At 37.2% G+C, this 22,265-nt stretch overlaps 1 protein-coding gene across 1 annotated transcript in view; it reads right to left on the bottom strand.

The window, feature by feature from the left end:
- The window catches only part of LOC103129390 (ras association domain-containing protein 1-like), a 52,052-nt gene that overhangs the window by 6,616 nt on the left and 23,171 nt on the right, over nt 1-22,265 (bottom strand). The window lies entirely within an intron of this gene.

Below are 22,265 nucleotides of genomic sequence, written 5' to 3'. Positions count from 1 at the left end.
TCTGCTTCAGGGTCAACCCATGACCAAAATCTCTTAAAAAATCAGCCCCATGCTAGAAGACTGGCGGCTAATTTTAGCATGTTCACAGGAATATGACTGGAAATAAACACAAGCCTAAAAATGGCTTTAGTTTGGTTAAAAGATCACTTTCAAACCAGACACAGATGTAGTCAGTGACTCAAAAAACACAAAACATAACTGGTCACATGTAGCAGGCGACTGTGCTGTAGTTGTAAATACGCAGCACTCTGACCTCAGAGGTAATTAAATGTTTTATTACATAGCCAACATGACTCCAAAGAGCTCAGATATTCATAAAAACATGTCATAAAGTGCCACTAAAACTTCAGCATCAATAAATCCTAATGAAAAATAAGTCTATTTATTTTGTTTTGAACTTTTGGAGTGTAAATGGGGATATGACTCTTTAAAAGCAATTAACTGACTGAGCGCAATGTTGATAGAAATTGGCTGGAGTCCTTAGAATTAGGTAATAACACGCATATGGAGTTTAACTGCTTCATTTCTTTTAACCAGTAGGGGGTTTTAGGCCTGAAAATCAACAAACTCAAACATTTAAAACTCAATAAAATCATTCAAAGAGACCAACAGCATGTAAATCCCAGTGCAAACTCTTTATCTTTCCCTGGTGTATCCTGTGCATAAATGGGCATAGTGCAGCTCCCCTCTGCATCTATTAAAAACCACACACACACACACACACACACACACACACACACACACACACACACTGCAGAATCCAGTGAGCCTCCGAAGCACGTACACCCTTATATGGAAAACACACACAATGCTGCAGGAAGACCTGAGGTGCCAATGCAACAAGTGCAATGAGCCAAAAGGTTTATGGCTCTGAGAGACAACAGGAATGCCAGTCTCTTTAAAAACATTAAAACAATTTAAACTGAGAAATCTAAAAAATGCAATGAGACAAACTAACTTTAGTCTAGCTTGTATCGCAACATATACAATTCTTTTGAGTGACGCACTCAGAAGATATGACTGTGAGCTACAAAAAGCTGCAGCAGCGATTTACTCCACCGTTAATTATTCATTAAAAAACAAATAGAATATTAGAATAATCAATGCATGAAATAATTTTTGACAAACCTAAATTATTGTTTCAGACCTGATCAGTAGTACAGTAAAACCTTTTCAAACTTATTCATGATTGTATACGTTTGCAACTGAAACCAAATATACAAATATTGCATAAAAATACACAAACGGGTCAATTTGGATAACCTAAATTATTTATAGGTCTTCAATGTTTAAGTACTATGTTTTTCAGGTTATAACCAGCAAAAGAACACATAAAAGTCACTATGGACTATAAGTTGTAGTGAAAGTATGCAAAAAATGTCTGACTTATACTCCAGAAAATACGGTAATTAACTTTTTTAAAAACAAGCTTGTCTTATTCAAGTCTTATATTCTGCTTAAGAGCTTGAAATACTAAAAAAATTGTGGAAAACTTTTAATCTATTCTTTTTATGACTCAAAACCACTGAATGCTGCAATAACACTCATCAAAAACACAAACAATATTTCTAAAAAGTTGAATATTTAATCAAATCTAGTCAGCGACTCGTCGGGATTAAAGAAGGAAGGCAGACATGAAGACATCAACGCATCTCCATCAGATGTTTAACAATAGAACCAGAGTCGGAATAAGTTCAATCAGCTTTAAAGATTTCTTCACTGATTCTAAATCTGTCTGGTCAAACTGTTTAGTTTTTCCCTTCATGGTTTAATCTCACCTCTAAGCTGTGACGCTCTAACGAGACAAATCTCATCACCAGGAAGTGGCAGGTAAAGCAGATTATCCGCCTCGTGAGGAAAGGGAAAGTTCAACAAGCAGCTAAGCAGTTGGACCTTCATGCCAGCTTATTATAGTGGAGGAATGAGGGCGACTTAAAGGGGCTCTATTACGCAAAATTCACATTTGACATGTTTTATACTTCCACCGTTAATTATTCATTTGAGTCTCTACTGCTTCTAAAATCAACCCAAGTGCTTTAAAAAAAAAAAAAACGGCTAGCCGTTGTTTTGTTAAAAAGTTAATGTATTTTGTGTCAATTACACAATTGTTCGTCTTTGAAAAGCAGAAGAGGAGTGTCCTGCACAACCAACAAGAACGCAGCAAGTGTTAAGTCAACAACAAAACACTTGTCTTTTCCAGCAGCCATTGTACAGCAGTAAAACTAGCTGACAAACGTGCTGGAGTTTCAATGGGCTGCTAGGTAACGGTGTCTGCTGATTTGTGACATTACATTCTGGAGGTTTTGGAGATGCCTCATTTTTCAGACAACACTAAAATTAAAAATTAATAAATTCTTTTAAGAGTTTGGGTTGGTTTTAGAAGCAGTAGATACCCAAATGGAAGTATAAAACTGTACAAAATGTGACCTGACCTCCAAATAAGGAGTGTTAATTAACTGGTCAGATAATTTCCTATAGAATGCCTTGAAATTCTCTAAAATGCATTTCATGTGGTAGACCAACAAAATATGCACAATAGTGAAGTGAACAATGTGATTTTAGGCTTTTATTTTTTTTTCCACAAGTAAATATCAACCAAAAATGTGCAAGCTGGTCAGCCCAGGCTAACTCTGGAGGAGCTGCACAGATCCTGAACTCCCTTTATGGAGGAGCAGAAAGAAGAAAGCTGCTGTTGAAAGCAACCAAGAAGTTCTGTTTGCACATTTCCACAGACGTTCTTAATCCACTCTGGATTAACAGGTGACAATTTCAGTTTCTAGTTAAACTGGTTGGGATTTACCCCAAAAGATTAGCAGCTGTAATGAAAGTTAAAGTATCGGGTCAATACATAACTTCATAATTTTCACCACAGTCATGAAAATATTTGAAAACTTGCAATGTTTTCTTCTACGTTGCAAAGTACTGGTTGGTGTAAAACACCAAGTCCCAATAAAACTCACTGGAGTCTTGTGTTTGTAACGTAAAAAAGCTGAACCTTTACAGTGTGGTCACATGGAGTTAAAAGGGAACTGGGAGGACGAGAGCGACCGGATCTAAACAAACAGGAGAGGAGAAGCGCTGTAACACAATGAGGTCATAGTCCGTTTTCAGGAACAAAGCGAATCCTCCCACTCAGGGCGAAAGATCAACACTAAACAGACGGAGCAGCAGCCAAGAAACACATCATTATAATCTAAAAGATGTCTCTCCTCTCGACTTTAACCAAGCTAAAGGTTTTATTTCTAAAGATTTTGTCATTTCATCAAGCTACTAAACATTTCAGATTAGGAGAGACTAACTAGGTGGAGTTATAATTCACTTGTTGCACAGAGTAAAAAAAAAAAAAAAAAAAGCAGAACTTTGTAACACCGAAAGCAGAACAGAAAACGAAAACCAGTTTTGTCTGAGAGGGGTAGGACTTTCTTTCTTTAGCCTTTTATCTCACACACACCTGCAGCTCTCCTGCCTCTGTTTACCTCTGTCACGCTCGTCTGACATCTTCTGTCTGTAAATATGTGACATCACCACAGGAGGAGTCTGGGCTTTTCTGGGCCAAGACTAAACACACAGATTCAGCTACAATTTAGCTGAATATTGCAATATTATAATTAAACCCTTTGTATTTCTGTGCCATTCCCTGACTCTTTGCTAGTGTTACTAGCATGAAGAATTTGCATGCATTGCACATGAAATATTGCAACTAAACAAATGTTGCACACGTTCATATTGTGTAGCTCTAATAAACAACAAAAGCCACTTCTGATTTAGGGGTTAAGAGTTATATTTGGCATTTTGAGTCATTAAAATTAGTCTTAAAATCATTTTGCTTGTGGTTTTTAAAATGAAAACATAGCAAACTGTAAATATTAGTTTTGCTACAACACAAAAATGTAATGTTGTTGATCTGACTCTTAAAATGACAGAAAATATTCCTTAGACCAGGAATGTCCAAACTTTTTCAAGCTCAGAAGTACCTGCATGCCAAAAAATTATAAAATTTTTAAAATCTAAAATGACCCCCCAAAATTTTTTTAACCTACTCAAGAATAATCTTAACATGAACTATTTTAATTAAACAAAGTAATCAGATTGTTTTTGGAGGAATGGGATCATAGATTTAAAACTTCAAATGTTTTTTCTTTGTAAAATGAAAACTGGAATAATATTTCATCTGTTCTCAGCAACAACAACAGAAAGTGGCTCATTTGGAAACACTTACTGTATTCAGCCAAGTTTTAATATAGCAATTAAAAGGAGATTTGAGCACAGCAAGAAGTACTTTACAGTACAAGTCTAGTTACCATGACAACAGAAGGAAACCAGAAATCATGTTAAAGATGGTCACTTTGTGTTGCATCAAGCAGATTTTAATTTAAAAGTCATAGTTTTGTCCTAATTTATGTTTGAATTGTGGTCTGGCGGGCCGCGCAAATTCAGTTTACAAGCTGCAAATGGCCCTCACGCCTCACTTTGAGAACCCTTCCTTTAAACACTTTTCTGATCTGGAGTGAATACATTAATGAACTCCATTATGACTTGTTTTTTATTTATGTTAGTATTTATTTCTCTGCCCCTCCTGGCTTGCAGCCTGTTCCTCTGCATGCGACTTCCTGTTGAATCAAGGGGGAAGTCTATTCAAGCCACACCTTTCCTCTTGGCATTCCTGCACTAATGGGACCAAACGGCCCCGTGAAAAAGCACAACAATGTGCTTTAAAGTGCGGCTCACACCTTTCCTCTGGTGCAAACAGAAACAGACAAATTGTTTCTACATGAACCTTCTGGGACTAATGGACACATAAATCATACACATAGCTTTGATTGTGAAGTTTTACACCCAAATGGGGTGTTATTCACAGGAAAATGTTATTTTTAAGATTTATCAATCAGATATAATTTTCTAACAGTGAAAAGTGTTAAGTAGAACAGAGTATTCTACTTTTATAACACGTAAAACCACGTCGATCCAGATGATTTTACTGAAAAGCCGACTTTGCTGCACCCAAATCTGCTTTTATCTAATTTATTAAAGTCGGCTAAATATAGCAAGTGTTTTGAAAGAAAGTGACCCAAATCCTGTAGTTATAACAGAGTAAATTAATTCAACTGAGCCCAAAAGAATGTGAAAACTGGACGCCTTCCTTTTAATACAGCAAACAAGTTTTGGTTCTATGATGAATAACATCTCTTCCCAACAAAACCACAAAAAACAAAGAAGTTTTAGTTTTTATTTTATTTTCCTTGAGCCTTTTTGATTCTACAATTTTGGTCCAAGTGAGAAAACAGTTTGGTCTAGAGGCTCTCAAAGATATTATAGTAATGTTATGAATCTGAAGCAAGTAAAAGCTTCAAACTTTTATATGTTACTGAAAGTGAATCTTCAGCGGTGCAGACAAAGTGGCTGCACTGAGTAGCATGTAAGAATTATTTGTTTTAATCGGGATTTTTCTGTGACATTTGTCTCTAATGCCACTACATTTTTTTAAAACATCCCACAAAAAATTTCACAGTCTGGTTCAGCAAGAGGTCAAATTAGACATGAAGCAGAATCAGATCTACAGGAATCTAATTGTAGAAGGTAGGGCTCAAATGATTAATCAAATTAATCACGATTAATCCTTTACTGAAATAATCAACTAGTTTTGTAATCAATTAATCATTAACTGTAGCATACAGGATGAAAAAAAGAGGGGATTTGCCAGAAAAAACACATTCAGAGCAGTAATTAAGTCAAAACTGTAGTAAATACATTAGGAGTAAAACGATTTACTATCCAGTTATTAATAATAAAAAACATATAAATAAAAAGGTTAGTAGACTGTTCTTTTAGCTGCAGATGCATCCTTTGTTACAAATGATTAGCATACATTAAAGGAATGCTATGTCATTCCATTTTAGGCAATAAAATGTTGATTTCCTCATTTAAAAATGAATGTATTTGCTTATTGCATCTTCAAATGCATTTCTAAAATTGTGTAAAAAAGGCTTAAGTATTAAATGAGAAATCTGCGGAATTTGCCAAATTTTTCTATTTGATTAATCGTCATATTTCTAAAATAATTGCTAGCTGCAGCCCAGTAAAGCTACATATCTTATACATCACTGAAATGCAAGGTGGATACTGAAATAATACAATGTGGGAAAAACAAACAACTTGTTTTAGCTTTGAAGAAGCTGATCTGTAAGGATTTAGATGATTAGCCCGTTCATGTGAAATCTAAACACTAATGAGTAATTTCACCAATGAAAACTCAGCTTTGTAAGCATCCAACAAGGCAAACCAGTCAAACTTTCCTCTGCCAAGGTCGCAAACAACAAAGTCGAGTTTAACATCAAAAGATGTAATTTAAAGAAGAAAAAGAAAAACCCAGATTTCCTTGTAGAGAAAACAGAGGTTTGTGGTTGAAGACCAGCGAGTAAAACCTGCAGACTAAACCTGCTGAACCACAAGGAGTCCGGAGCCAGATTTTCTCACAGTAATGAGGACCACACCGGCATCGAGCTGCAGAACCGTCTGCACTTTTCCACTGTGGTCCAATCAGTACAACACGGAGAACGCAGAATATCCAGCCTGTTTCAGGACTCTGTTATGAAACCGCAACAAGTGTGTTTGCAGAGGCCACCCAAAGATGGAGCTCAGTTCATTACCAACATCAGCAGACGGAGGAGAAGGGGAAGTAAAGACAGATGAGACAACATGATCTGCAAAATGTGGAACAAAAAATGAAAAATGACACAAGAAGAGGAGAAAAAGGCTGATGGGTTCATCCACTGCAAACCAGCAGGGAGAAAAGAACAAGAAAATCCCATAAAATTACAACGAAACGGCTCCTTCCAAGCTTCACATTCAATAAAAACATTTCCACCACAAAACAATTTCAGTGTTTATCAAATACCGTAAAAGAAAAATGAAAAAACTGCTGAGAAACGGCCTCATTATCTTTCTTTACAGCCAACCTTTCCAAAGAAACAGATGTATACAACCACACCAGGGTTCCAGTTGATGTGCTAATTCTGCTGCTATTTGCAGCAGATTTGTTAACTTGAATATTGTGCAACACACTCAAACACTGAGGTGTATGTGTGTGTGAGTAAGTATTTGCTGGCAAAGATTATGAAACTTCATGGTTCCGACCTTGGAGGAAGATAGAGTAGAAAAAGTTGTGCGTTTTCAGACAGCGAGGCAGCAATAACGCAGACTGGTTGTCCTTCTTCTGGTTTATTATTTTGTTTTAGTCTGCATTTTTAAAGTAAACTCCAGGATTGCATAGTAAAGTGTCTGAGAATGGTTGTTTTTTTGTTTGTTTTTTAAAGAAAATCCTAAACAAATTGACTATAATTTACCTTTTAGTGAGCTGGTTAAAGTGTTTGGGCGCCATTAAAAGACTAAACATGCTCTAAACAAGGTCAAGCAATGAAAGGTACAGCAAACAAACAGCAGCTGTAATGGAGAGCACTGGCAGCAAAGTTCACAGCAGAGTGAAGCAACACAGTAACCATCGGTGTTATCTGTCATCTCGGTTACTAAATAAACCCTGAGCTGCCAGACTCCTACAGGAAGGGTTGCTTTTATGACGTGTGCGGTTATTTTCTGAAAACACGTCGAGTTTAGCCTGAAGGACGGTGGGAGGGTAACATTACGACACCGTCAGCTGTAATTTATCGACACCTGAGCTGGAATGTTTCTGCTGTTGCACAAGATCTGAAATGTTCTCCTGCTTTACTTCATCCATACGTTTTGTTTTTTTCCATAAATGAGGAAAGGTTGGGCTTCTGTAGCTATAATGTTTGAGTCATTTCCACGCTGAGTGAGTCAGTCTTTATTATTTGATGCAAAATGAATAGATGAGATAAGGCCGGATGATAAATTGATTTGGGCCGAGGGCGGCCATCTTGTTTGACAAGCATGTTTTACACCTTCTACTTATTTGGACTTTGAATAAATCAACTGTACTATATAAAATATTAGGGCCTGCCTACATTTTTTTTCTTTTAATTACAAGAATAAAAACTCATATGATGAGAATAAAGTTGTGAAATCTTAAGTCTATGAGAACGCTTACATGAAAAATAAAAAAATTGTGGTTTAAAAACAGACTCAGACTTTTTCACAATCTTTTCAACGTTCTGCTCTGGATAAACAATTTATCCTGATCAGGCAGGCCCTAATACTCTGTTGTAGAGTTGACTTGAACTCAAAGTCCAAAAAGACAGAAGCTGTAAAACACGCTTGCCAAACAAGATGGCCGCCGTGGGAGCTGACATCACTCTGAACCATGGACTGCATTGGTGAAAAAACAAAAACTTCATTAAGTTAATAAAATCGATTCATCATCCTTCCCTGCTTGGCAAATCTAGAAATGTTTTATTCAGATTCTTTGTTGCTGTTTTTGTATGATCGTGCTGTTTACCAGATTACTTTGCTATAGTAAGAAGCTAGGGAGCCGTCCATGTTAAACATGTCCAGCTCTTATAGAGAGAAACTGCAATGAAATTCACATCAAACTAACTCATCAGGTTTTACAAGGTGTGACCCATTTCAGCCATCATCAGCTGTAGAAAAAGCTTATTTCTTATTATAATAATCTCACCTTAGCTTCTAACTAAACAAGGCCAGAGGCTTCGCAGCCTGTGATTGCATCCAGATTGTGTTGCAGAGGAAGTAAAAGAGCAGCTTTAAATTACATGATGCATCATAGTTCTGCATTTGTTGCAGGGCTACAATGATGACAAAGCAAGGCGTGTCTGGGTGCAGTCTGATCATGGGAAGACAGGAAACAATACCTGAGAGACATGCATGACTGTATATGGTTTCCACTTCGACTGCAGTGGAAAATCCCTTTTTATATTTATAATCCTCTGACTGCCTATCATCAAACTGATCAAAACACAAGGTGATAATCAGCCAAACAGAATGACACTGACTTCACAGCAAACACCCACAGTCTATTTTCATGACACACACAAACGATGACGGGTTATAAATACTGTCATTAAGCAGAAACCCAAAATTAAGCAAGTTTCAAATTACAAACTGGGGGTATAGAACGTCTTTTATCGTAATAAACGGGTTTTTTAAATACAGTGATATGTATTTTTTTAAAACTTATTTTACTGATGCTTTTAATTAAATAGCAGTTTTGTATCACAAAGGGAAATTAAAATTGAAGTATCTTCAAAGAGAAGTTGCAGATGGTGGAAAGGTCTCCAAAAGCAGCCCGTCTCGCAGCGTGTCTTAAGAAGCATCTGACTGAAGACAGTCGCTATCAGCTCATCATCCAGGGACAGAGATGATATTTCACAGTAAGAGCTGTTACTTCTAATCCACCTCATTTGCTTTTACAGCTACTCTTTACATCTCTCTTTTCCAAAGTAAAAAAAAAATCTATTGTATTATCACTGATGATGGAAATTCAATGCAGTTTATTCCACTAAAAACTGAAAAACTTCAACTTGCATTTATTGTTTAGAGACACAAGTTGATTTCAGCTAAAGTAAAAAGTCCAATGAGGCTTTGGCTCCACTAAACACCTCAGCAGAACCACAGGATCACTTTCACTGCACTCATTGCACAAAGATGCTCTGAAACAAAATACCTGAAGCAACACTTTGATAAAACCTTGGAGATCAAATAATGCTCAAAATATCAGGGCTGCAAATAATTATTCTAATAATCGATTATTCTGAAGATTAATCGGATAAATTGCCACATTCTACAGATTTTCATTTAGCTACTTAAGCTTTAATGCAAGTAAGCTAAATTAAATTCTGTTTTTAAGTAAGAAAATGAACATCTATTACCTAAAATACAATATTCCTTTAGTGAATGCTTGATCATTTGTAGCTAAGAATGCAGCTGCAGCTAAAAGGAAATACCTCTAGCATCAACATGTGAGAAGCTCCAATTATTAATTGACTAATTTGCTAACCAATTAGTAACTGGATAACAAAAGGTGCTTAATAGTATATTTATTTTGCTAAGTTTGAACCAGAAAAAGGTAAAACTCTCACTTGAGAAATTCTGGGTTGAACATATTTACAGACAAGAAGTGTTTAGTGTGTATATTGATCGTTTTTGGCTTGATTATTGCTCTGAGTATGTTATTCTTTCAGCAAACGGCTGTTTTATTTAAAGTCTGTTCAATTAATCAATTACTAAATTAGTTTACGATTATTTCAATAACCGATTAATCACAATTAAAGCGTTTAATAGTTTCGACCTACAACATATTGTGCAAAATTGAAGCACTTCATCATGCTTAAATAAATTGTCTCTCACTTCCTGTGGATCTGTGTAATTTTTCATTGTTCTACTTTCACTCTCCTCTGCACACATCAAAGCGAGCAGCAGACCACCTCAAAGACGGCGGCTGCGGTTTGGTGATAATGGCAGCCTGGAGATCACAGCCGCTCAAACTGTTCCCAGATGAGCGCCGAGCTGCAGAGCAGGAGGAGATAGAATCGCTTACGGAGCGCGTTGGCAGCCCAACAGCGCTTCAATCCTTTTGCTTCATGTCACATGAAGATCGTTTCCTTTGGGATCAGGTTCTAGTTCCAGCAATCATCTGTGTTTGGGGAATTATCTGATTACCTGTCACGGGAAGCATCAACGTGACCTTGAACCAAATAAAAATACAGCAGAAGATGATAAGAAACCTCCCTGAAACTAAAGCTGCTAATGAGCTGAGAACAACATCAACATGGTCTTTTATTAAAGGACTCATAAACATCTTTTTTTTTTAATGTCAGAATCAAATTTACTTCTTTCTGTTTTTTTCCTGTTTTAGAGTCAGAATACAACATTGATTTATGTTGAGTTTTCTGCAAAAACAGGCGTTTTAATTCAGAACAAAGATGGAGGAAACTAAATCAACCCAACAGCTCTGCTCAGTCCGGTTTACTCCCCTAAACCAGGGTGTTCAAACTGTGGTTCGGGGTCCATTTGTGGCCCTTCGGCTGATTTTGTGGGGCTCCCAACTGCTGTTCAAGAATGATACAAATCTGGCCTGTACAGCTTCAGATGGAGACTTTTTATTTTTAATCTGGGTAAAATTGTTACTGAGAAAAATATCTTTCAATGAAAAAATGTTAAGTATGACACAAATTATTTGTCTTTTTATAACCAAACATTTACGGTAAGTGGAAGCTTTTACTGGAAAGGCGACTTTTCTTGGCCTGTGGGTAGTTCTGACTTGACAATTTTGGTCCACATGACAAAAAGTTTGGACACTATTGAGTTTATTTGGTTCTCCCACTCCTGGCTTCTCAGTAGAGTTCCTCTTTTGCAGATAATGATCCTAAACTAAGCCGTGTTTAGGCGCAATTTATCATCAACCGAGTCCTGACAAACACTGTTCTCCATGACGCAGGTAGTTCTTTTCAAAGGCAGATTTATCTTATTATAAAACAACACACTGCTCTGTGAAGGAGCAGTGTGTGTGTGTGTGTGTGTGTGTGTGTGTGTGTGCGTGTGTGTGCGTGTGTGTGCATGCCTAAAGGCCTCTGGGTCTGTTTTAGAAGATAGTGAAGGCCACACAAAGAACAGGAGAGGCAGAGTCTAATAAAATCCTGAGAATAAAGGAAAAGCGGCGTTTCACATCACAATGATGCAATGAATCTCAAAAAGGAACTCTGACTTGAGCTTTAAAATATTACAAAAGCAGTCAGGAGATTTGGACCCAAAACCCGAAAAGTTAGCCTAATCATGAGACTAAACATGTTACACGCTTTGCATCCAGCAGCTGTTATTCTTGAGCTCAAAACCACAAAAATCATGATCGAGTCAGTAGGATCCAACCTCAGACCGGACTGAGTGAAACTTCACAGCAATATTTTCTTTTAGTTTTCCATATTTAAGTTCTGATAAATACTTTTTTAGGAAATTCCAGGCTTTTCCAGACTCTGTAAAAACCTGGGTTTTGTTGTTGCAAAGCAAACTGAAAACAGAGAGGAAGTGAAGTTTCAGGAAGTAAGAAATCAGGTCAAAGTTGGGCAAAGGAAGGAAATCTAGTGATGGAAAAACATGGGAATGACTTTCAGTAAAAAAAAAAACTAAAAACTAAAATACAGTAAAATCAGCAGTTCTACCCACTGGTTACATCTAAATATAAAATGACTAAAGTGATGCTTTAAAAAAAAAAACATTTACTTACATTTTTTTTGTAAATAAGTATATGGAAAAAGAAAGCAAAATTTGTTCACAATGTTCAAAATTCTGAATACCAGCTCATACTGTTAATAAAAAGAATTTAAAAATATGCATATATATGGTTTTCTTTTAAAACATGGTTCAAATTTGTGCTTTAATGGTGCACAAATAACCATTTAAGTGATCAATTGGTTAGAAATTATCCAAAAGTTAAATATTTAGTAGTAAGACAAGCTTTTTTGTAAGAATAAGAGATTTTTCATTTTCATTTGGCAAACATAAAAATGTCTCCAGTAGGTCAAGCAGTGACGCCATGAAGCTGTTTTTAGAGAATAAATGAATTAAGAGAGATGAGCTCGCCACCACAACGGCAGTCAGCCTGTCTTCAGAGTGGCCTTCCAGATAAAAACTAAGTGGCAATTTTCCCACAGCAGCAGATGAGGAAGTTAACGTCCAAACACCGCGACTCTGCTGTAACTCCAGCTGGGATTCTAAAGAAATTTCTAACTCAGCCTGACTAATGTAAATGAGCGTAATGATGCAGAAAGGACCGGTCTGACAGGACACAAAGTGATTGTGACAACAAACGGAAAGGAGAGCTGAACACCAGCAGAGAGGCGCAGGCTGCAGCCAGGTACCAACAATGAAGCATAAACCAACAGGCAGAGGAAGCGAGCGCTAAACAGCAGCGGAGGATCCGCAAACAAATCCTTTATCTCACTCTGTCAAGCACACAATGATGTCAGGCGTCCTGGACCCATTTGAAAGGCAAACACGGGCTGGATGCAGCTCAGGAGGAATTACTACTTCCTCTAAAGAAATACATCCGACTGAACTCTGTACCTGAAACCAAGTCCTGCTCCTGAAGTCATGAGCTGCTTTGGAAGCAGAAAAAGTCGATCCAGAGGGAGTAATGGGAATTATTTCAGCAATATGACAATGTTAAACTGGAATGTTTTGATAAAATTAAAATAAACCACAAGTTATAACAGATGCTAACGTCTATAATCATTACTACCTTTTTCTTTTGACTGAACTCAGTTTGATTTTGTGAATTATGTTTTTAAAAGTGCAAATCTAAAGCTAGCATGTTTACATTTAGTTTTAATATGACTTGTTGGTAATATGGAGTTCCAGTTAATCATTTGTGAACAAAATCTATGTGACTGGCACGTTGTACACATTTTTTTTTATCAACCTATTTAAGCCTTTTTATACAATATGTGAAGTACTTTAAACATTGTACTTGAGGAGTTTAAGTTAAAACATATTTACCAATTAAAGCAGTTTTTATCTTAAATGCAAAATGTGTGTGCATGGCAAATGACCATATGGTAAATGGTCTTTTGTTGCGTCTCTATGCTCCAGCTAACGACTAACCGATTATAAAATTAGTTGATTATTTCCAAAACCGATTATACACGATTAGTACGATTAATTATTTCAGGCCTAATATATTTTGTATAGTTTTGTATTAATTACTGCTCTGAATGTGTTTTCTCTGTGAAGTGCCTTCTTTTGACTCTGTATACTCCAGTTAACAAATAATTGATTACTAAAGTATTTCGACAATCACAATTAATAGTTTTAAAATGAACGGTGCTCCTGGATTGTCTGATTTGCAAATGCCAGAAATAAGTTGAAGTCACATTACACAGAAAAATCCATGAATACTGAGCTATTATTGGTTGGGATCCACTCTACTTAAAGGAAGGCTATCTGATGATGATACATTACCTCCCTGTTCCACAAAATGGTAAATAAACAGTAATATTCAACTTACTGGTTTCATTCAGTTAAAAAAATAAGCAAATCATTTTTAGTTGCAACTTGAAGTTGCACATTTATTCCAAAGATTCTTCATAAAGTCAAAATAATACTGTAATCTACAGCCAGAACTGGTGAGTGAAGGAAGCAGCTGCCGACATCCATCCAAACCTCAACACAATCACTGTTAGTGCAAACTGCACTACATTTTCTGTTAGCCAACACTCTGCAGTATCAAACAAACTGAGCAAGTCATCATCAGATTGTTACTGTCCAGATTAATTCATCCTAGAGGAAGCGTCCCTGCAGCAACACGGCTGCTGACGTCAGCTGCACAGTAAGCCTACAGTCTACCAGACTGAATTAAAGATGAGCTGCTGCTTCAGCTGTCCACTGCGCATATGTGCGTGTATGGTTGAAGCAGGGGGGGTTGGGTGGGATTAACCCGGCGTGGTTCTTCATGTGGTCAGCGTGACATTTCCAGACACAAACTGCCATTCACACGCAGACGAAGCCGTTAAATCCCCCTTAGACATGGCTGCTCTGAGTCTGCCATCAGCTGTCAGTGCTTGTGTTTCTTTGTCAAACTTTATTAAACTTCACTTTTTCTTTCATGCAGGTACTCTAAAGTAGCCTGAATGCATGTTCTCTATATTCACACAATAACTTCCCCATTTTATCATTTGCATGCAGACAACTGTGTGAGCAAGTCCTCTGAGTTTTAGACAATTCCTAAAGAAAATAACAGTCACACACAAAGCTGGATATAATTACTGGCACACATTTTTTCTGCTTAATTAGAATCATTTTTGAAGGTCTTGTATTGTTCAGTCTAGCCCAGATTTTGCTTTTTAGACAAAAATATGTGGGTTAAAGAGATGCCCTGCAACATGACAGCTTAAAGGGGACCTATTATGCAAAACTCACATTTTGCAACTTTTTATTCTTCCAGTTGAGTCTCAACTAAAACAGTCCAAGAACTTAAAAAAAGTTGCCAAATAACTTTTTTTTGCCAAAACCAAGCGAGGGTTTTGGCAATAAGTTAAAGTTTTTTAGTGTCTGAAATATGAGCCGTTTGAAAAACCTCCCGATTACTAAGTTATAATCCACTGGCTCTGCGCTGTTACCTAGCAACCCAACCAGAGCTCCAGCACGTTTGGTCAGCTGGTTTTACTGCTGCATAACGGCTGCTAGAAAAGTGTTTTTTTATTGTCACTTACTCTTCAGAAACCACTTGTTGCATACTTGGTGGTTGTGCAGGAGGCTCAACTTATGCTTTTCAAAGATGTACGGTTGTATAATTGCTGATATGTTTGCAGCTCAAAATAAGCAAAACTGACCAGATGAAAATCTTATTAAAGAATAATTTTATGCAAAAAAAAAAATCTAATGAATATGTTTTGTGTAGCTCATAGACCTGCCTTAATTTGTTCAAGAAACATAATAGGTCACCTTTGACCTGCTGATAAGCATTTGGCAAGAAGTCATTTACTAAAACCATTACCGTCTCTAAAAGAATTATACTGAACACAATAGTGAGCATAAATACACATTTAAACTGTAGCTGTCCTTCAGTTCTGCAAATATACAAGCAGTGGTTTTGTGTAGCACTGCCACACATTCTTTCCCTGGGGGCAGCTCCCCTCCAGTTGTAATTACTGTTGGCATGTGGGAAACCAGCAGCACCCCACTGCAGCTCCAGAGCCACTGTTTAAGGTCACAACCCCTCGCTGCAGCGCTGCATAGGCCGCATTGTCCATCGGCCGAAGTGCAAAGGTGAAGGGTCATGCAAGGCTGCAGGATCTGCAAGCAAGCGTCGTCTGACAGAACCAGACAAATGTGAAGTGGGCAGAGAGAGGATGAATGGCTTGATTCTGCTACAGTATGCTGAGCTGTCAGGGAGGGGAACAAACCAGCTGTGTTTGCAATGCTGAAACAAGCTGGGCAACTTATGAGGAAGAGTAGCAACTCAAGGACATGCAGTACCTTGCAAGCAATTTAAAAAAAATCACATTGTGTTCCTTACAACCAATGAATGCAATACATTTGATTAACCATAAGGCTAATTTTAGAAATAAGAGACTGAAAAACTGATACATAAGTTTGTGTTTGGCCACTTTGAGTCAAAACTTTGTATGAACACCTTTTGCTGCTCTAAGTGATGATTAATGTCCTGTTTTATGCTTTTTGTGGGTTTTTTAATGTCTAGATGTATGTATTCAAGTGTTTTATTTTTCCTTTTCCAATTCTGTTTGGTGTATTTCCATTTATAATTTTCTCGATTCCTGTGAAGAATTTGTAAGTTTTAGAAAATGTTATACAAATTGATGTTTTTTGGGATATTTCTGTTCCAGATTTAGACACCTCAAACCTGATATTTACGCCAATTGTTTTGTAAAATAGCTCAAGCTCAGTCAGATTTTTAAAAGGGATTTAGGTCAATACTTTGACTGGACCACTCTAATACTTATCTGTCTCATTGTCCAATTTTCTATGGGTTTCCTCCAAGTTTTCAACTCATATTTGCCTGTATTTAACTCCATCCATCTTCCCCTCAACTCAGAACAGCCGTTATATCACCATTTGGTCACCACTGCATGATGCTGCCACCACAATGTTGCAGTTAGGATGGTTTGTTTGCCAATTAAAATACAAAGAAGTTTGTATTTGTAACAATATCTGAATGGTTTTGCAATTCAGCAGTCGGTCCAGATCTTTCTGCACCAGAATCATTATTTCTTCAGAGTGAAAACTTGCCAAACTGGGACCACTGGTCAAATTCCAGCGAAACCAAACTTGAAAAACGTGAAACCTCGTAGCGCAAATGTTCTTGTAAAACTCGCTGCCAAACCTCAGTGAAAATTAAAACTATTATGTGGTTTAACAATTAAAAGGAAGCCTATAATATAGGTAGAATACAAAAGCATTGAATATTTATAGCTATAATAATTCCAGCTTTAATCATAAGGTTTGCAGGTGGTTCTCATCTCCCTGTCAGGTGAAACCAAACTTAAACAACAAGTGGGCGGACGCTTAAAATAGTTATTTTTCATGTGTTCCCGGCATAAACTGCAACTACTTCAGAGGTTACCTTGCTGTCTGTGACTTTCCCGGTAGGTTTTTTGAAGAAAGATGTCCTGGCGGTGAAAAAATACTCCTCGGAGTCTTCCTCCAAGCTGCTGTAGCCGCTGCTCATCGTGCTATTCCACGTCATTTGCGGGCAAAACTTCCCGACGCGGACCCGGTCGCATCAAAACTCCCCTTTTGAAATAACAGTACTAATAAAAAAAATAAAATAAAATCCCCCGAAGCTGATGTTAAAAACAAGCTCCTGACACCAGACCTGTGGGTGTCTCCGTCAACCGGTGATTCCCTCCTTTAAATTCTCTCTACTGTCTCCCAGTCGTTTCCCTTCCTCTTCTTCGGTCACTGGAATAAGTCGGCCGGTATGGCCGAAACTCGTTGAAATTGTTCCATTTTAAGACGCCAAAAACCCAACTGACTTATTTTGCGAAAAAATAGTCTTCTGAGTAAAAAATAACCTAAAATTTTAAATGTAAGAAAGGGGGAAAACCACGACAAGCTCCAATCATTCGACGTCTCTGCCCGTTTGACTGTTGAATGTGCGACTCCCCTGTGACAGCCAGCCAGCTACAGTGAAGCCCCGCCTACTACAAGAAAGAAACCAATCACCTGTCTTAAAATTTTTACTAAGCCCGCCCCATGCAAGCAACAGCCAATCACGGAATTGATGACTATTTTTAAGTCTGGTTAAATATTCAAAAGAAAATGGGTGTAAAAAATACACTTAAATTTAGGCTATTTTTTTCTTCAGAAAATGTATTTTCTGAAATCAAATTTTAATTGAACTGAGCTATTATTTAAATGAATTTATTACATTACATTTATTACATTATTATAAAACCACAACTCAGAAAAAATATAATAAAATAATAATATAATAATAATAATAATAATAATAATAATAATGTTACTAGTAAACTCACTGGAAAAATTGGCAGTACAAGTATATATTCTCACATTCTAGAATCTGAAACATTTTGTTGAGAGCAATCATGAAGTGAAGGAAAATGATTAAAAAAAATTTTTAAACAAGTGAAAATCTGAAAGGAGAGGTTTCCATTTTTATTCAGCCCCATTTACTCAGGCAACCCTAAATAACATTTAGGGCAGTAGTGTCCAAAATCAGTCCTCAACAACAAGCATCTTGCATATCTTTACAAAACATTTAGTCTATAGATGAAAAAAGCTGCTTTAATTGCAGCAAAACATGGTTCTACAAAAAGTTTATGAAGCACAAATGCTCTTGCAAGACACTCCAGATATAAAACTGTAAAAATGATACTGTGTCATAAAGGTTAGCTAAAAAATGTCCAATTATAGACAGGCAAAACTAGCCCAAAAAATTATTAAACCATAATGAAGCAGATTCTTTTCAATGTTCTTGAAAAACATTTGAAATAGGCTTCTTCAAGACGTCACTTACTTAAAAAAAAAAGTGTGATTTGTATCAACAAACTGGACACAGTAACTGGATAATGACATTTTCAAATTAACTGATATTTAAAGATGCTCTTCTGGACCAAACAATGGAGAAAGTAGCAAAAATACATTCCAGTCAGTTTTGTTTTTTATTTACCATTAATAACTGAAATTTATCATGGCAGCGAATCAAAATTCTCATCACTGAAACATTTTAACAGACTACGATTGTCTTCTGAATATCGCTACCTCACATAATGTCAAATTAAATTAATAAAAGGTAAACTTGTATCAAAGGTGGTTTAAATTACATCAGGGATTTATTTATATTGAACCGCGTTGTATCAAAGCCTCCTATGACATTTTTACGTAGCAACAGCTGCGGTAAATTAAAGCTGCTCCGTTTTCGGGCGTTTTTATTCATTATAGAACATGACGTTAAAGGTTCTTAGTATTAAACTGTTTGTGTAGCAACCCACCCAGCTGCAAAAAAAACCCCCACAAAAATCAGAAAAGCAGATTCAGATGCAGAATCTATGCTACATGTGCATTAAATCAGGCCTAACCCAATCTCACACATGTACACACTCATACAGCAGAGGGAGCGTTAAATGCACACGAGCACTAATTTAAAACCAGGGAGGGTAGAAAGGAGACCAAAATAAATATGCCTCGTGTGGGTCAGCCAAACCAAAATCTGGTCTTTTGAAATGCAACACAGCAGAGATCTACTCAAAACAATCAGAGTGCTCAGATCAGCATTGCTTCAGTGGACCGCCCAGCGTCCGGCGGGACACGAAAACTTCACGGGACATTCTTTCTTTAAATCATAATAATTCATAGCTTCTAGAGTATGAATACAGGAGTTTAAGAGATTTAAAGCTCTAATTACCACAGAATAATTTTTCAGCTTAACTGTCCAAAGATTTTAAGATTGTGCACAAACACATGTCTGGAATCAGCTTCTAAACACTCCTGGTATTATTTCATTCATTAGCAGCTTTTTACTCATAAATATTCAGGAAATCCCAGTTTAGCTGAAACTACAGATGCAATCCTGATAAACTGAGAAGTGAATGAAGATGTGCTCATTGTGTTAATTGCTGCTCAGTGACTCTGGCCTGGAGCCAGTCGGGTTAAACATTACTCGAATTCCAGTAAAGGCAACTTTTGACTAGAAAACAATGGAGTGGATGATGACATGTTGCCCTATTGGAAAAGTCAGCATTCAGGTAGAGACAGACACTTTCCAGGAACAAACAGCAATGGTACAAGATGCTAAACACAATCTCAGACCTGAGAAAACAACACATTTTACTCAGGGTTTCCCTGAGTAAAATGGCATTATAAGCCTGGAGAAATTCTAACTGGGTAAAATTGGTTTGACTAGGTCCAGGCTTTACAAAAATCAAAACAAAATTGCCACAAAATTCTGCTTTGTTTACAGTTTGTGTCAAAATTATTTTATTTTAACTGCCATTTGGTCAGAATGGCCCTTTGTTGCTTTAATTCTAGAGAATAAATAGCACAGTTGATTATAAATACATGACAGGCATTTATATAATGGCCATTTTTTTAAAAAAAAGAACTTTCCAAAAGTACAGACCAATAATCTTGGACATTTCTGTAGTTGTCAGCCTGGAAACAATCTGGGATTCCCAAAACGAGATAAGGACCAATCAAATCAAATAAAAACTACAAAAAGCCTTCCTAAAGGCGCAAAGAACCATTGAGAAATAATTTATAACTTCTACTCATACTTAACATTACTACAAAGACTGAAACATAACTCAGCCATGTATTCAGAGAAGTAGTGACGAAGAGGTCTGGACATAAGAAAGCTGTTAGGAAAGATAGATGATCTGTAGCTCCTTCAGTTACACATTACACACATTCCTCCTCTGACAAACCGGTGATGTTTCCAACACAGCCTGCAGCTCCGACCACAGACTGACGGTACACTGGGAGCTGCACCTGAGTCACCAGCCAATCACTTCCTCAAGGTTTAAGAAACCAGCAGAAATTAGAGTTTTTCTGCTAATTCTTAACGTGCTGGAAGGATTTTAGTTGGAAAAATTAGACGTGGGCTGTTACTAAGTGTTAATCAGATAGAAACTGAGGAATTGACAGGTTCCAGAGTTTTTTCATGATTTTGGGTTTCAACTGCTTATAAAAACAGAACAGGTGACTAAAAAAAGCAGTAATTTAATGTTTTTTGGTGTCTGGAAAGTGAACCTCCGAGTTGACATGACGTCGGCTCCGCCCCCTTGTGGAAGTAGAGCTGTCCTCCGACAAGCCAACTGCTATGGCAGACTAACAGACCTCAATGTGTTACCCGAAACATTTTTTGAGTCATTTTTATCTTATAAACCAACACTGAGGCAAAAACGGCAGGCAAGAAAATTCTCTAACTAGTTCTACATCAGGTCTATAAAGTTATTAGTGTGAAATAACGGAGAAATCAACGATAAAGCCCAAGAGGAAGAATGATGGACACAAAGTCTGGGTGGATGTGAGGGTAAATGCAATGGGACGCTTATTTGACGCTTAGCTGTCAGTCGTGAGTCGTTAGCATGGAGCCGTGAGTCGTTAGCACGGAGCATGAGCCATTTGTAAGGAGTCCTGAGTCATTAGCACAGAGCTATCAGTAAGTGTCGTTATGAAAAAATTGGGATGTTTACTACCAGTTACCTTCGTGGTGCTGACTAACTTGGTCGTTTCCGTCCATCAGTTTCATTCAACTGAACGTGAGGTGGGCTCCAGTCCATGATCCATTTCTTGTGTTATTCCAGGCTCCTTTTTGGTTTTGGAAATGTAATAAATTGTATTCCGGAAATCATTAACCCATATTCGAAGGGCACTGTGCCGTTACCTAGCAACCCCACCAGAGTCCAGCCCGGTTACCTGGCAACCCAAGAGGAGCTCCAGAACGTTTGGTCAGTTGGTTTTAAGAAAAGTGTTTTATTGTTGACTTACTACTCAGAAACCACTTTTTGCATCTTTGTTGGTTGTGCAGCAGGCTCCACTTCTGCTTTTCAAAGATGTACGATTGTGTAACTCTGTGTTCTGCCACATTTTTATTTAAAATGTTCAGATATTTTAGAGCTCAAGAAGATTAACCGACAGCTAACCTCATATAAGTGCCATGCTCTCTTTAGGGAGATCCCAACAATCTGTTCATGTTTTTTCTCTGAAACTCTGTAAGTGTAAACAGCAAAAAATCAGAATAATTTAATGTACAGAAGGTTTTCAGGAGCAGATGTCAGCCCCTAACTGTATTTGGCTGCTTTTAAATTAAGTTTATCTAGTCTGTTGCATCTGCTGCCTGATTAAATTACCCTATATTGGCTAATTTGGAGCACATAGACGTCAAACCTTTAACTTTTTTTTTTAAAGATGCATCAGTTTGGATTTCACTGGAGTGTTTTAAAGTCTAAATTCTGCTTTTTCTGGGTTACAGCAGTGAGGTCCTGTGGGAAAAGCAGTCAGCGGGTAAATGTCTGGTTAAAAATTAATCTGGTTTAAAAGCAGACAGACCTCATTGTGTCCTGGGTGATGGGACAGAAACCACCAGGTGGACATGAAGCAATAAAACAAAAACCTGGCAGTTTTCTCAACAAAACAAAGTAAAATCAAATTGCTTTTGGCTTGCGTTTCTTATTTAACGGAAACACCGCAAATGCTAAAATGTGTTTTTTTTTTCAACACTAGTGGGATATTGGCAAAGTTTTGCGCACGTTTGTAATAGAAATGCAGATTTAGAAGTTGCTCTTGCTTTTGTTTTTTGTTTTTTTATAATTTTTGCTTCACACGGTTTGTTTCTGGGTGGGTGAAATCTGAAGACTCAA

The sequence above is a fragment of the Poecilia formosa genome, unplaced genomic scaffold (genome assembly GCF_000485575.1).
Source record: "Poecilia formosa unplaced genomic scaffold, Poecilia_formosa-5.1.2 Scaffold542, whole genome shotgun sequence".
Taxonomy (NCBI): domain Eukaryota; kingdom Metazoa; phylum Chordata; class Actinopteri; order Cyprinodontiformes; family Poeciliidae; genus Poecilia; species Poecilia formosa.
Note: the sequence above shows the minus strand (reverse complement) of the source record. Positions and strands in the feature narration are given on the sequence as shown.